The sequence below is a fragment of the Passer montanus genome, unplaced genomic scaffold, assembly GCF_014805655.1.
Source record: "Passer montanus isolate IOZ18808 unplaced genomic scaffold, ASM1480565v1 scaffold10, whole genome shotgun sequence".
NCBI lineage: Eukaryota > Metazoa > Chordata > Aves > Passeriformes > Passeridae > Passer > Passer montanus.
The window spans coordinates 10,031,091-10,048,065 of NW_024356505.1; positions in this window are offsets into that span (position 1 = coordinate 10,031,091).

Here is a 16,975-nt window from a genome sequence, read left to right on the forward strand (position 1 = left end):
GTGTATTGTGCAAGTAATAATTCATACTAAAACTCTTTGATTTGTAAAATTAAATTTGCAACAATGATATAAAAGTTAAATAGCTTTAAGACGAAAATAGTTTGCAGCAAAAGACATAAGGATTATTGTCTTAATTTATCTTAATTTACCAAACAATGCAAATTCACATAAAGGGACATATAGATACAAATGTTGGCAGTTGCTAGACTGTGAAATCCTGGCTGTTAACTTATTGCTTACCTTGTTGAAGACTACGATAAATACAAAATACCATAGGTCATTCTGGGTTGAATCTATTTTTTCTCTTCACTTAGAAAAAGACTGCAAAGGACAAAATCTCTATAAAGAGTTGAATTCATGAGACAGAAGATTCATAAAAGGTATTACAGCAATATCTCCTTGGACATGATATCAGCTATCAACTCCACGCACATGAACAGGACAGGAAACTCAGCTTGTGCTTTCAAACAACTGCATTAAATGTGACTTTGCCACAAAGCAAAATTTCTCCAACTTTGTGTTCTTAAAATCGTATATATTTTTCTCTCTGGAAACAACTTAAAGATTGTGCTTATCCCACCTTAAATCGGAATACAGAAAACTCATCAAGAATGAAGAAATTATACAACTGTAATAACCAGCTATTAATGATTATTAATATATTAGGACCATGACGGTAAATAATTAAGAAGATGCTCCTACTTAAGAAAAATATTATCAAACTGAAAGGCAAATTATTTCATCCTAGGCTGTAACTTAATTCACAAAACTGGTAACAAATAGCTCCTTCTGCAGCAATATGACCCCATTACCTCTCAAAAGTCACCGAGCATATTCTTCAAAATTTTATATTTAACTTTTTAGCCTCTATGTCACATGGGGCAGCAGGCAATTTATTTTTCATACTCTCTTGATAGATTGCCAAATTAATCCATCTTCTTAAACAAAAAAAAACAACAAAAAAAAAAAATCCCGCATAGGAATATAGGCAAGATTCAAACAATGAAAAATTTAATAAAACTTCTAAATCCACAATTTTTAAAATTAGCTTAATAATGGATTTGCATATATAAAACACTATTTTTATTTGTTTTTAGAACTATTTTACACTGTAACTGTAGGTTAGCATGAAACAGATTCTTGGCCCCTTTTATTTACAGGAAACCAAAGCTAATTCTGAATGAACCTGCCTGTGTGGCTAAGACCAGAGTTGAGACCAAGCATCAAGGCTTTCTTGGATAGAATGCACATTAAGAGAACATCATTTGCAGATGTTCTTTATCCTGTTGGATTCCCTGGCTTTTCACTATCTCTGCTCACATGAGGCATGGCCAAAACAAACAAGTTGTCCTTTGCTCAGCAAAGTGCGTTTGACGGTGCCGCGTGGATGGGAGGCCTCCAAAGCAATGGTTCTCAGCATTCCAGCTGATTAGCTCTTCTAATTGGCTCTGTCTCCTCCCATCCCAGGATCTTCTCACAATAAATCTAGCTAGGAAAAGATGCATAAAATTCAGTATAAAGGAAGTACCAAGGAGATGATGTGAAAGTAACATTTCTTTTCAAGCTGCATTCCTAGCATAGAAGACTAGAGTTTATTTCCTCTTGGCAGATGTAGAATGTAAACAATCTTTCTCGGTCATCTTGCTGCTTGATCATCTGTTTTTATGTGGTTTATACCCTGTCTCATCAAGAACAATTATTAGGATGGAAAGCACAAGATGAAATAAACAAGTTGGGCTGTGCTGGTGCTCCTCAAAGTTTTAAAGCCTCTCAAGGACAGCTCATATGCCTACTTAAGGCATCAGAACTGGGAGCAGAAGGATAAGTCCTGTCAGGGATTTCTTACTTTAGCATTTACATATACACCATACACACTTCTGAAGATCATGCAGAAACTATTGGTCAAGGATTGTGTAACCACAGGATCCCAAGATATTTTCAATGCTTCATGTTTCTTCCTATGGCAGTTTGTAACTTGGCCTTTTTTACAGGCTTCTCTAGGGGTACAAATGGTCTCTCTATCCTTTTAGATTTAACATCTGTTGCAGTTATTCACAACCACTAAGGCCTGAAGTTCTCAACCAATGCAATGTCTGTATAAAGGGCCAGAGCAAGTCATAGACTCTTCAAGAGACCTACTCAATGCTTCAGATAAACTGCAGAGTCTCCTGCATTTGGTGTTAAATTATCTGAGATTATTGCAAGGTTGTCAAAGTATAGGTAATGTTTAATACAGCACCAGAACCCAGCTGTCTACTAAGTTAAAGCTTATTTAGATAACTGAGGTTTCTTGGGGTTTTTTCAATGAGATATAAAAGCCTTCCACTTTAGAATAAGCACAGTTAAAGCAAATTTTACTATTAACAATTGTGACAAGGCTGAGCCAGTTTATTTGATTCTCTAAAGCTCTTCATGCAAAATAAAAGCATGTTCTCAATAAAAGTTTGCAGCCTGGAAAAGTCAATTTCAAATAAAATATATACAGCAAGTATTTATAAGTGAAATATCTTCAACTTATTCAATTTATTCCTTCAATTTATTTCCTGAGTTAAAAGGACACATTTTTTAACTTAAGAAAAGCAGAAGACAGATGCAATGGTACACAAGCCATGCAGGTGGTTCCTGTGAAAACTAGAGAAAACTTACCTCCACAGGAATCTCCACAGAGCAATCTCACCAGAAATGATATTTCCATGTTTCTTCCTTTTTAAAGCAATTTCCTTTAAACACATTATATTTTCCAATGCAATTCATCCTTTAATGTATCTGTCAATTACAGTAAACCTATTAAAATCACTGTTTATTTGGAGAACAGATTTCTTCACTGAACTATGTCTTTGTTACATATATTACTAACAGGCATAATGATTGCATATGACTTCAATATAAAGACTTGATAGTTTGCATTTTTGATTTCCTGTACCTCTCTTGTATTTTTCACTTGTTTATTTGGAAAGCTGATACACATAAATATTGAATGATTTGGCATGAAAAGTGAATCAATTTGAGTAATATCTAACTTCCAAAAAGATTGAACAGACTAATGGATTTTTTTTTAAGGATTACTTCTATGTAGGGTATTTGATATATATTTTGCAGCTCATTTTAAATAAAAAAGTGACAACTTTTCTATAAAATTCCATCCCCACATCATTGTTTTTTTTTTAGTTTTCCCTGATTTTCAGCATGCACACAAGCAGCAAGGATAAAGGAAGGGATGTTCAAAGTCCTTACAAAACAAGAAACAGGTATTTAGAAGTTCAAGTGTCAGACCAATGTCACAGAGCTGTTTACCATACTTATGCATTCAGTTCACGCAGCTTGGTAACTTGAAGTGAGTACTTCACACAAAAAAAGAAAAAAAGGAGAAAATAAAGGATAAATACTCTCCTTCAGTTTTCAGGCTTGGGAGTTGGCATGACAACTCTAAGCATGTAGTCAAGTCAGGCACTGACTGAGAGTAAGAAGCTGAAAGAAACCATCAAAACACACAAAAACCAGGAATACAGAGAACTGCTAGGAAAAAAGTTATAAAGTGTGGACATCACAGCTTTAGAGATGGGGGCACTATCACAGATATTGCAGCTGTGTCCCTGCATAGCAGTAGGCAGAGTATCATATAGCTGAGGTGGTGACTAGCTGTTCTCCAGCACATAAAAAGATTGTGCTACTCTAGGCAAAACTCCAGCTCTGCTGTGTGCCAACAGAAATAGCTGAGCAGGCTGCACAAGAGCAGCTTCACAGGGAAGGGCTAATAGGGACACATAAAGAGCTTATTAATCTTCCTCTATTGTCGAAGCAAGTTTAATTTCCAGAAATACATATTTATATCTAAATCAAAGGAAAGAATTCAGAAGGGTGTAAAAAAATAAGAATACCTGACATATGTAAAAAAAAGGGGGAGAAAAAAGAAAAAGAAGAAAAAAATTAAAAGAGAGTTTATTGAACAAGAGGAAATCTTCGTAACTATGGTAGGATAGACTATTCTGCATATTCCTCTGAAAATGGTTTTAGATGTTGGTTGTTATCACAGTATTTTGACAGAATTAATTCTCTTCTATCTCCAACTGACATATGAGTTGGTATTAGAGCAACAACCCTACTTTCCAACACTGTTCACATAGCCTTGGATTGGCCTCAGAAACCATTCTCGTCTTATATAGTGGCATCACTGTCATGTGTGAGGACAGCTAAAGATAAGCCAACAGGAGAAATATTCAGTCCCATATTTCGCATATTTTCTTATCCAAATACATTTTTTAATAACCCAGTTGAATTGAAATAATGACTTAAAGTTGTTTCCACACAATTACAATCTTGTTTCTTGCCCTTTTTCCCCCAGAAACTTGGTCATTATTGCATGTTTGTCCATTGATCAAAGTCTCCATATTTTCATTCCACTTCTTACAATACACGCATTTTATATACAGACATAGCTGTAGAATAATGTCTGTTTTATTCTTTAGCCTAGCAACTATTTTTCTGATGCAAGAACCAGGCTTTCTAAATAAGAGCAAGACCAGAGACTCTCACTTTTACTAAATCAGTAAATCCACCACTGACTTTGCCTATAGGCATGCCTAAAGCTAAAGAAGTCCAAGCATCCTACTTTGTGTTTATTCTGCTAGTGGACTTGACAACCCTGAAATGGAAAAAAGAAAAAAAAAAGAAAAAAAAAAATTTTTTTACAGCCTTAATGGCCAAGTGGAAAATTATGGGAATTTTTACATTCCTTCTACTTCAGATATTTATTTCCTAAGCTATAAATGCAATTATCCTTTTGGTTTGGGTTTAGTAGTTTTAACTTTAAAATTTCTTATATAAATCTATGATAGTCACAATTTCTTATGAGCTAATAGAAAACTGCACTGTTCATTATTAGCAGGAAAAGAGAATAATCACCTCCCAAAAGTGTAAAACTTACTGTTCACACAAATTCTATTTCACATGATATTTCAAGTATGAAAATAACAAGTAACAGCCTGTGGAGGAAGGTTTTATTTATTTCATAGAGTTATAAAATGGTTGGAAGGGACCTTAAGGATCATCAAGTTCCAGCCCCAGTGCCATGGGCAGGGACACATTCCACTAGACCAGGTTGCTCAGAGCCCCATCCAACCTTGCTTTGAACATTTCCAGGGATGGGGAATCCACAGCCTCTCTGGGCCACTTCTTCCAGTGCCTTGTCAGCCTTGTAGTAAAGAATTTTTTCAAAATACCTGATCTAAGCCAAGATTTTTCAAATAAAATTGACTCAAGAAGGCAAGGTGGAGAGGAGAACCCAAAGCACAAAGCTGTTCTTAACAAAGGAACAGTGAAGAGGAAAGGAGGAAGTCCTCCCTCCTTAAATTTTTTAAGAGATGCAAGAAATCAGAGAAGGTTTTAGTACTTTACAATGGTTTAAAGTTGCTTAGTCTTTTATTAGCAACTTAAATAATATGCTTAAACAATTCTCTTACTATATACAGTGTATATACTTAATACATGCTTTCACTGTAGTTTCTGCTAAATCCTAAACCTCTTGTATCGTGGCTATCATACACAATGAAGTCCCCAGGAATTCTAAATGAATTCTTCCTTCAAAAACACTTTTATTCTACAGAATTAGCAAAATGGAAGTTGTAACTGAAAAGTTGCAATTGTTCTGCACCTTTCTTACTATATTTCAACTCTTGAACGTGGTAATACTACCTATTACCATTGGGGGAAAAGTATGATTTTTAAAAAATATATTTCTTTTTTATTGTAATTTGGCTTCATACATAACTCAATCTCTCCAGATAACAGAAGATTTTAAAACATTTACCGAAGGGAGTGAGTAAAAATGTTGCATGCTGATGTATCAGCACTTTAACTCATGTAAGGAAAAGTCTGTAATGGTATTGAAAATAATGCCAGCTGAAGATCTGGCCCAAAATGTGGTGTATATTCAGCTTAGGAGAGAAGTCACTGAGGCAGAAAAATCATTAAGAATCAAATATTCTGTGCTTACTGCAATTTCCTCTGAGAAAAGTACATGTATGTTATAGTAAAGGCTCAAGTGTCTTGTTTCATTTGAAATTCTAGCTAAATAAGTATTTTTTTAAAGACCAGACTCCATCCATTTAGACTGGACAGCACTGGGCTGTGTTACACAAGTTCCCTGGTGGCACTACTGTTTACTTTCTTGTCTCACATGGCCTGTACAGTCAACAGTAGGTCAGCTATAAATAAGCCACTACAATATAAAAATATTTGTGAAATACCAAGGAAACTCAAATAATCAATCTACAGTAAGAAACAACAGAGCAGAATTTGGAATTCCTCAACAGGTAACCTGAAAACACCATAAAAATATAAATCTACAAGATTCTCCCCTTAAGTCGTAGCTTTCTGCTTTCTGCCTCTATTCACTTCCTCTGCCTCTGAAGCCAATTTCTGAAGCTGCATTGATTGAGAATGAGATATCTGTTACATAATACATTTGCAATGATCCTATAGATTACAGTTAACAAGCAGTCCATCATAAATGTGGCTTCTATTAAGTTTTATTACTTTCAGGATGTTAATTTTGGTACAGGGTTATTTTCCTAATTTTGTGCAAAATCCCTATCCATGATGTAAAACAAACAGCAGTGGGGAGGTGGGAAAAAAATACAAGTGAGCTAAAATAACGCTGCTAGAACAATGCTGGTGTAGTTATCTAAATATTCAACATTAATCTGAAATGGGGGGTTTTTTTGGACAATTTTACAATGATTAATTGAACAAGACTCAGCAGAAGCCCTATCAAGACTCTTCAACATTATTCACATTGTACAAGGCTACAGAGATAAAAACTATATTATATATGACTATATAAATTAATACTCTAATTCCACTGTGCTACATGAGAAATATGTAAGAGTTCTTAATCAAAGAAAACATTTACTTTAGAATATAACCCAATTCCACTGTCCAAGTAACTTCAGACTTCTCAGAAGACTGTGAATTTCAAACTGGATCATCAGTTATCATGTGAAACCTGGAAAAAAAACAGTAGTGTTCTTCACAATTTGATATGGAAAACAAAAAGGTTTACTTATTTATTTAGATCTTTTATTTTATAATGTGTGAAGAGAATTATAGTACTCCAGAAACTACAGAGCACTTCAAATGTTAAGAACTTCAATTAACAATTAAAAAAATCACCTTAAAATATTCTATAATTCTAAAATTTAAACATCTTAAGAAATTTCAGAATTTAGAAACCAAGCCTTTAAACCTTGTCAGAATTTATGTACGTATATATTTCCATATGTTCTGATATTAAGTATTACATAGTTCTTTGTGAAGGGAACAGAGAGCTTGGCTTAGTGAAGAGGTTGAAGAGGTTGCTATGAGAAGGACATGAAAGTCAAATTGTACAGAAGACACGGACTGGAAGGGTTAAGAAGAAAAAGTATTGTTGGAGTCCAAATACATGATTCCATGGAGTAGCTGTTTCTATCTTTGTCTCTATCACAGATCAACCCACAACCCCCACAACTTTAGAGTCCTTTATTAGATGGCTGTATAATTTGAAACATCTGGAAAGCCTGATTTTCAAAAGGAGTGACCTCTAAATTAAAGGTGGAAGTTCAGTTAGCAGAAGACAAATACTAAATATTTAAATACTACATAAATGATGACTATAAACCAGGTGATGAGACTCTCAATTTAGACATTCAAAAATTATTGAGCTCTCAGTTAACCACCCAAAAACTAAAAGTAATTCTTGTCTTGGCAGCATGTTTTTAAGATAAGACCTCTTACTTATAGCAGTGAAAACTACTGACATGCCCATTAAATCAGCCTATATATCCTCTCCTACTACCAACACTGCTGTAACACTCATTCTTATTTCTCTCCCTGCCTACATTTTCTCTTCACCACATTCTTTTTGGCGATTAGAAATTACTGTTTTTCCTTAGATTATTTAATTGTTTAAATAGTTGTGATCTCTGACCCTACCCTCCAATATCTGCAGCTCCTTCTCTGTACAGAATTGCCAGTAAATTAAATAAGCATTTTCTATTCCATCATCCAGACTCTTAATGACAGATAATGCACAGCAGAGGATAAATCTATGAAGAACCAAAACTGATAAACCTGACAAGTTATAAAGCAGCTACTAACACAGATCAGTTTTGTCTTCCAGCCACATTTCTTCCCACTTTAGAATATTATCATCTAGCCTACGTGTTCCCAGACCGTAAGAATGTCAGAGAACTTTCTTATTTATGTTCTTACAGCTCTTTCATCACCAGCTCTATACATTAAACTACATGTCATAGCAAGCCTTTCTTTTGTCCATAATTCCAGACAATATCATATACTCTTATTTGGAGCTAACTAGAACATATTCAGCTAAAGTAACATGTAACTCAACAGTATGGAGTATCATGGAATACTACAAACAAATCAGCCATTTTAAACAAGTCTTTGCTACAGCGTGAACAACAGCTTTGATCCAGTATCACATTTCACCATGTGGCATTAAGTACTGTGTAATCAAAATGCAAATATTTATAAAAATAAAAGAATATAAGGTCCACAATGCTTTTCCTTCCACTTAAATTTTCTAGGTCCCCTCATTTTAATTAGAAATGTTTTGAAAAACTCTACAAACGCTTTATCGAGGTTGTTACACAAATTAAATGGCTGCACAGAACAACTCTCAATACGGAATTCAAAAATATGTGTGAGTCTGCTTCAAAAGCTCGTTGTCTATAGTGTTAAGGCAAAATGTTTATGTTTCCCCCACTAAACACACATATGTCCACAGGTCAATTTATATATAAGTGTTCAGTGCTTAAGATGGAAAGGTTATATAGCACTGCCTTACTGCCCATATTCATTAAAAACTATGATTCCTGGTACCATGTACCACCAAATATAGCAAAAATGTGGTATTAAGAAAAAGTTTAAAAAATCTTAGCCATTTTTCAATTAAATCTAGAGTTTTCACTGTTTATATATGACAAAAATGTACAAGTTAGTGAAGGGGGTTGAATGAAATGGCCTTAAGTGTTTTCAAAGTGAGCATAATTTTAAGCATATGAAACTCTCTTAAGGCATTAAACAGATTTCATCTGGAGTTGGTGTAGATTTCTATCACTCATATCCAATAAAGAGTAATTAAAAAGGAGATGAGACAGATTGGCATCTGGGAATCAAGGGAATCAAGAGCCTATCTCTCTATGGCAGTTTTAACCAGCTTGGACTGTTTATCACAGCAAAACAGCCTGAAGAGACAGGACTGGGCTTTCCATAAATATCAGAACAATAAATGCCAAAGATAAGGAAAGTTGTTTTTTTTAAATTAAAGGGTAATTTAGACCCTCAGGAAGAAATGCATACTAAATAAGAAGAAGTTATATCAGAAATTGGAAAGTTGCCTACTAGAACCAGAATGTTCTCATTCTTCCAGTATAAGCAAAAGGAGCAAAAAATGCTGAAAAAATTTCTCAGAAGGATGTGAAGGAACTCATACGACACACTTTGACAGCACATGACTAAAACTGATGACCCAGTCACTCTTTCTAACCAAAACTTTGTCATGCTTAAATGATTTCTTAAAAAACATCTAGGACTTGAGGTCAGATATTTACTTATGAAAACATACAAGCACGTGGGTCTAATAATGTCTAAGGTAGGCTGAGTCACTCCAGGTCAGGGTCTAGTACAGAGTTTTCAATTATTTAAAACTATTTAAGTGGGGAGCACATACTGGTGGCATTTTTTTTGATACAGATAACTGACAAGCTAAGTAGGTGCTCTGTTGCACCTGCTTCCACAAAGAAGCAAGAACCACTTGGGGTTATGAAAGCTGAGGGAAGCCTTAGCTGCAATGACTACAGAGTTTAAAATCCTGAGTCAAGTGAGTAAGACAATTTTTTAAAATTACTATCCTGGCATTCAAGAAGGCAGATCTTGCCTTGTTCAGGGACCTGTATGGCAGGACACATGGAATAATGCCATGAAGGACAACAGGGCTGATTTTCAAGGGTAACGTAATCAAAGCACAAGAATGGTCCTTTCTGACCCTCAGGAACACAAGCAAGTATGGCAGAAGACCACAGGAGACGGACAATGCAACAGACTACTTGAATTAAGAGAGCAGGGAGGCATGAAAGCTGAAGCTCAGCAAAAGCCAAAACTACCTAGAGATACAAACAAAAAATAAGGAAGGCTTCAGTACCAGCAGGAAAAAAAATTACTAAACAAGAGATGAGACCCCTGCTTAACAGGGCAGTGGATCTAGTGATAAATGAAATGGAAAAGTCTGAGGTATTAAATATTAAATGCCTATGAGCTTCTGATTTTATTGGCAAAGTTTTTTCTTAGGTGTCCCTGCTCCTTCCTGTCAGTAGCAGAGTCTGTAGGAGTAAAGCACTGCCCACAACAATAATCAAATCAGAAACCACTGAAGCTAATTGTGTATATACAAGTCTATGGACCTAGACAGGCCTATCAACTGTCTTGGTTGGCTGATTGTATTGCAAGGCTGCTCTCCACTGTCCTCAAAAGATTATGGGAATTGTGGGAGGTCCCAATGACTGGAAAAAGGCCATCTTCAAGGAAAGAAATGAGGAAACAGGCCACTACATGCCACTCAGCATTGCCTCTGGTCCTAGGAGGGCTCTGGAGTAAGCCTTCTGGGATGTCATTTCTGAGCACATGAAGGACAAAAAGATGACTAAAACCAGCCAGTATGGATTCACTGAGGATAAACTGTGTCTAACCAACCTAAATGCCGTTGGTGATAATGTCACTAAGGGTGAGTGGGCAAAGGATGAGTGATATATATGATGTTTACTTTGATTTTAGCAAAGCCATCAATAGTGTCCTGTAATATCACTATAGCAACATTGGTGAGACACAGGCTAAAGGTCTAACCAACCTAAATGCCGTTGGTATCACTAAGGGTGAGTGGGCAAAGGATGAGTGATATATATGATGTTTACTTTGATTTTAGCAAAGCCATCAATAGTGTCCTGTAATATCACTATAGCAACATTGGTGAGACACAGGCTAAATAAGTGGATAGAGTAGATGGAAAATCAGTTGGATTCTCATACAAAATGTGTTCTGATCAGTAATACTAAGTCTAACTGGCAGCCAGTTACTATTGTCATGTCTCAGATCATGTCTCGGATATCAAAAGTGGGTCTTTATTCACTCTTTAATATAATTTAATTCTCTTTCACATTCTTATTAACAAGCAACAGAATGGGACACAGTGCACATCCCACAGCATCATGGATGATGATACAGGAGGGAGTACCCAATAGGCTGGACAGCAAGGGTGATCTTGAGAGGGACCTCAAGTGGCTGGAGGAAAGAGACAACTGAATGCTCTTGAAACTGAACAATGGCAAATGCAAACTCATTGAACAATGTGTTTGACTTCTGAATATCTCCAAGAATGGAGACTCCACAACTCCTTGGGGAAGCCTGTGCCAATGCTCCATTACTCTCACAGTGCAGAAGAGGTTCTTGATGTTCATACAGAGCCTCCAGCCCACTCCAGCCCTCTTTAAGCCCACTGCCTCTGGTCCTGTCACTGGGCATGACCAAATAGTAGCTGGCTCCATCCTCTCTGCACTCTACCTTCAAGTATTACCATATCTTTGATGAGATCCCCCTGAACCCTCTCTTCTCTAGGCTAAACTTCCAGCATTCTCGGCCTGTCCTCGTACAATGGATGTTCCAGTCCTTCCAGTCCCTTAATTATCTCAGTGGCCTTGAGATTTTTGATTGCCCCAATACAAGGACAACAGCATTGATCTATAGAAGAAAGTACAGTGGAGATCCACAAATAGTAATAGACTGAAGCACCCCAGATTATGAGTGACTTAAAGAAAAGGATTTGTTTAGCTGTAAGAGAAACCTGCTGTCTTCAGCTAGCCAATGGGAGACACCATGATTATCCACCCTTGGAGAATTGTCAGAGCCCTGAGCAACCAGATCTAGTTGGAAGACTGGATTAAGTGGCACGGAACAATCCCTTCTAATCTGATGCAAGAAAATTGCATCAAACAGTGAATGTTTTCTATTTTTCTGCATATCTATTAGAACACGTTTTACCAATTAGTAACAGACGTACTGGTCTAAGTGGCATTTTGCTTAGGTTTTTTCTGCTACAGACTCTCCACATTATGGGATGATAGGAACAGAATAGAGCATCTATCACACTAAAAACATGTCAAGGATATTAACCACTATGAAAGAGATTGGCATATGCACACATACCCTTTTATGGAGAAAGACAAGAAGAAAATGTTTGCAAGAACACTTGCCTGATTTGTTACCCCATTATGGAAAAACTGGTCTAACAATACTGCAAAGATTGGATATAAAAACAGATAGATAACCATGTGAAAGAATTGCAGACACTGCAACAGTAAATTGGCCCTGCAGAAGCTACATATGCAATTGTTTTACATAAATTACACCACTCTTATCGTGACACAAGTAAGGTTGTCTCCTTTCTTACCATCACAGATGCTGAACCATACAGTATGTCCTTCCACGAAGGAGTTTCTCCCTCAGGAAAGAAGAGTTGGAGAAAGCCAAATATGTCAGCTAAATAGACTTTTGCAAGTATGATTCAGTGAATCACACCTCTGTAAGTGATACATACTGGCAGACATCACTGCACAGAAGAACACAGACACCTAGCTCTCCATTTATTGTTATGAAATACTGGTATTACAGCAACATCATCCACTGCTTGATTTGCATTTAAGTGTATCGATTGAGCTAGCTGTTTTTCACTTGAAGTGAGAACATGTGAATACAGTGTACCTGAGGATATAGCTACAACTGGTTCCACACAGTTCAGGCAGGGAAACTCCAAAAAACAGATTTGAAATTACCTGGCAGGTAAACTGATATGCACAAAGGAAGCAATTGCTGTATTCAACACAAAGTCCTGGAACCGCCTGCCCAGAGGAAGACAGAGGCAAATCCTACACTATATGAAATCCAGTGGGGTTTGATTGCTTAACAAAGCAGGCACACAATTGTACATGCATGCCCAGACTGGTATCATATGTCAAAAAAACACAAATACAGATGTTTATTCTGAAAAGACTGAAGATATTTGCAGCAGAGGTTCATAGGTCACAGACTTCTATGGATGATAGAAGCATGATAGGATATGGATGATAGGATATTTTTATCTATAAAACATCTGGTAGATTTCATCCTGTGGAGCTGAACTGGCCTGCAATATTAACTGCTAGCCTGAAAGTCATGCTTTATTCCTGAAGAACTGGATGCAGCTAGTGACATTTCATTACACACAAACCATGGTATCAGGAAAAGGTTTATTTAAAATTTTAATTGTTTACAGTAAGCACAACCAACCTAAATGACACAATATAAGTGAACTGTATGTGCAATTCTGAAGGAAAAAATAGCACTTTTGGCACTAGAATTCTGCTATTCTTCATACACTATAGTATTTGCATCACACACACACATATATATATATATCTATATATATTCCACTGACATATGCAATTTCAAAAACTGGCGACCACTTAAAAGGTACTTTAATTCATGGGCTGTAGGAGCCACTAAAAAAGAAAAAAAGATGGTGTATGAACCAGTTTTGTTAATACTTCACAATGCTTCTCAAGATTTTTATCTCTTTGAAAAGCAAAAATAACTGTAAAAGCATAGATTGATACAGTGACATTTCATCAGCTAGAGAACAGGAATAGTGTGGTATCTTCATTTTTCTTTGTTCTTACTTCAGGGGAACTTGGCATGACCCATGGAGTAATGTATACAACAACTTCCTATGACAGTCTAAGTCAACTTCAAATTAAGTTCTTATATTGTAACCAACTAAACATGCTGCTATATCAACTTACAGAAACTTTTATTCATTTAACGAGAAATTCTGACACTGATGTTGAATAAAGCTTCTATGAAGCCAGTTAGCTTGGTAAGAAAGTCAAAGCTGACACTTCTAGAAACATTTTTTACAAGTCCACATGATGCACAGTCGGCAGAAAAATTGTGTAGACCAGACAAAATATTCCTCTTTCGAGATTTAGTTACAGATAATTAGTTACCGTTCCTGGCAACTACATAAATCCATCAGATACCAGCCCTTAAACTTACCAGTTCAGCACCTGTTCTCTTATTCTGTAGTCAAGAAATATTAATTTTATTTAATGGAAGTTTCTCATGTGGGCACTGCCATAGTCAGTGTATGCTGGGATAGGCTACATTGAGCACACTGCTTATTTCACTCCATTTTGCATTCTGCCTACAAAAGTTTCTACTTTCAATCACCAGTCCTCTCACCAGTGCCTAAAAATAGTCACTTGAAAAAAAAACCAAAACCCAAACAAACCAAAAAAAGAAAATCAGAGGTTTTAGGTATAACAAACATATGGGTACCATTTAGCTAGGAAACAATACCTTATTTAAGGTCAGTTTTCTCATAATTATCATAGGAATAGATATGTCTCAGTGGAAAGATGGTATTTCTGATCTTGCTATTTTTTCTTGGCCCTTCAAAGTCCTCAGACTTCAAATCTTAACCATGAAGGTATGTTTTAAGGTAAGCTTTAAAGCTTTTAAGAATAGGTTACTTCTAATTCTCCATCTACTCTTTTTTTTTTTTTTTTATACTTGGATTTATGATTTTGTAGGTTGGGGTAAAAAAAGATTACTACTTCTCAATTGTGCATTAAAATTTTATTGTCTGCTTGGATAAGGAAGCAAGAACTACAGCAATGGGAAAGTTCCTCTACCAAAATAAGAAAAAGAACGTGGTATCTTTCATCTCAACAACTGTGTTTCTAATGCATTTTGAATATTAAACTTCCTACTTGAATTAATTTTAAAAACCAGACAAAAATCCATTGCAATTGTTTATTTTGTTACTGGTATAAAATATTTTCAGTGTGAGAACAAGTGTGTGATGAATTGTCTTCCTAAGAATCACTAGTTCATTTTTTTTTAATTCCTGCCACTTATAATTCCCCAAACACAGTGAAAATTATCATAATGGCTAAGTTTCAGCAGGCATAAATCAAAAGCAATACATAAGACAAAATCTCACTTAAATGTTTAGTATGTGCACTGACATATGACTAGAAAAAGATCTATGATGCTTCTACAGGAAGGGCAGCTAATAAATTGCCCTTATAAGCTTAACCATGTTTCAAAGGAATAACCCAAAGGAACGGAAAATAAGCATACCATTATACAGAATGGTTTAATGGTTTTCAAAAATTCCACTATTTAAAGTATACCCAAGTTAAGCAAATGTGTCATTCGTCAGTCTTTGCTCAGAATTAAAGAAAACTTTCTGAGCCAGGATGCCTTTCCCTGAACTATGGGGGCTTCAGAAATGAGGAAAAAATATGGAATCTTTGCAGGAGAAAAGCATGTATCTACTTTATCTACTTTTTTTTTTTCCCTGAATATTAGACACGATGTGATGTACTGAAAAGAAAAAAACTGAAAAGTGAAAAAATAGTCGGTAAGGAAGAGACTGAGATAAAATGCCTGAATTCTTAACCCATGGTCATTCGAATAATGAATAAATGCTGGACAGGTTTCTGAGTAACCTGGAAAATGAATTAAAAAGGCTAGCAAAAAGTTCTTTTTGTGAAACTTATTCAAACTGATTTCCGGAAAAAAAATCTTACTAATCAAGTTCAAAATACAGCAGTTACAAATAATTTAAACAGAAACTTTTTACCTCATTCAAGAAGTAAACAAGCCTCTTGAGTCCACATTCAGAAAACATCAACAATTTGGGACACAAATTTAAAACAAGGTAAGCTAAGAACAGGCCTGTTTGATGGCAAGTTTTCTTCAGAAGCAAAATCAGAGTTAGATCAAAGTAATGTGAAACCAGGCAACAGGGCCTCACCACAAAGTACCACTCATGCTACCTGCTCATGTTGACATGGCCACTCTAACAGAGCTCCCACGAAACCTATCTAAAGCCTTCTGGTAAGAGAAAGAAGCAGGTTTTTTTTGCACAGCTTTAGTCCAGAAATGTATTCTAAGTGTGTGCAGTTGCATACAACTTCATGTGTAATCAGTTTCCAACATACTTATTAAATTTGCAACACAGTAGTCTGGTCATTACCTACTTTCCCTCATCATTCCTGGATATCTTATATAGAAGTATTTAGGCATTTTCTACTGCCCTTAGGCACTTATTTACTCAATTGGTGACATCTTAGAAAAACAAAACATGCCAAAGGGAAAGGCAAGTCATTGAAAGGATGGGTATCCATTATGTTTCATTTTCAGTATGCTTTCCAACACCTTCCTTTTGCTCTGAATTTGTGTGTTGTTGACCAAGAAGAATCTTTAAAACGGGAATTCCTGAAGAACATCTGGATCATTCTGACGAGCCCCTCACGGACTGGAGCCACGTTCAATTGCATCTTCACTGGCAGCGTTTTCGGGAACCTAGTGGGCAGGACGGTGCAGAGAAAGAACGAAAATTATTCCTTTATGTACTACAGGAGGCTTAGTCCTCTGATTGCCGTTTGCTCAACACAAAGAAAAGTCCTCAATCCGTGGTAAACCGTAACTATTGCTTTTGGCAGGTTTCTAAATACAAGGAAAAAAAAAAAAGAGATGGGGTGGGCAGACGACGTCTAGTTCACTTCTGCTCCCTTCCCCCACCCCGATGAGCAGCTCTATCTGCAATCCATGTGGCTGGGAGGCAGCCACAGCCGGTTCCAATTCCTACTTTCCCACTCTGCGCCCCTGCTCGCTGCCGGGGCTGAGCCGAGCCAGGACCGGCCGTGGGCTTCCTCCCCCCGCCCCCCCGCCGCGCCGTCCTCCCTCTCCCCCGCTCCATCCGATCCTCCGGTCCCCCAGGGCACAGTGTGGGAAGTACGAATTTCCGCTGAGTTTTCTCGGCAACTTTCGGAGCTCGTCTTTCTCCTGCTCCCCGCTCCGCCCGCCGCCCCCCCTGCCG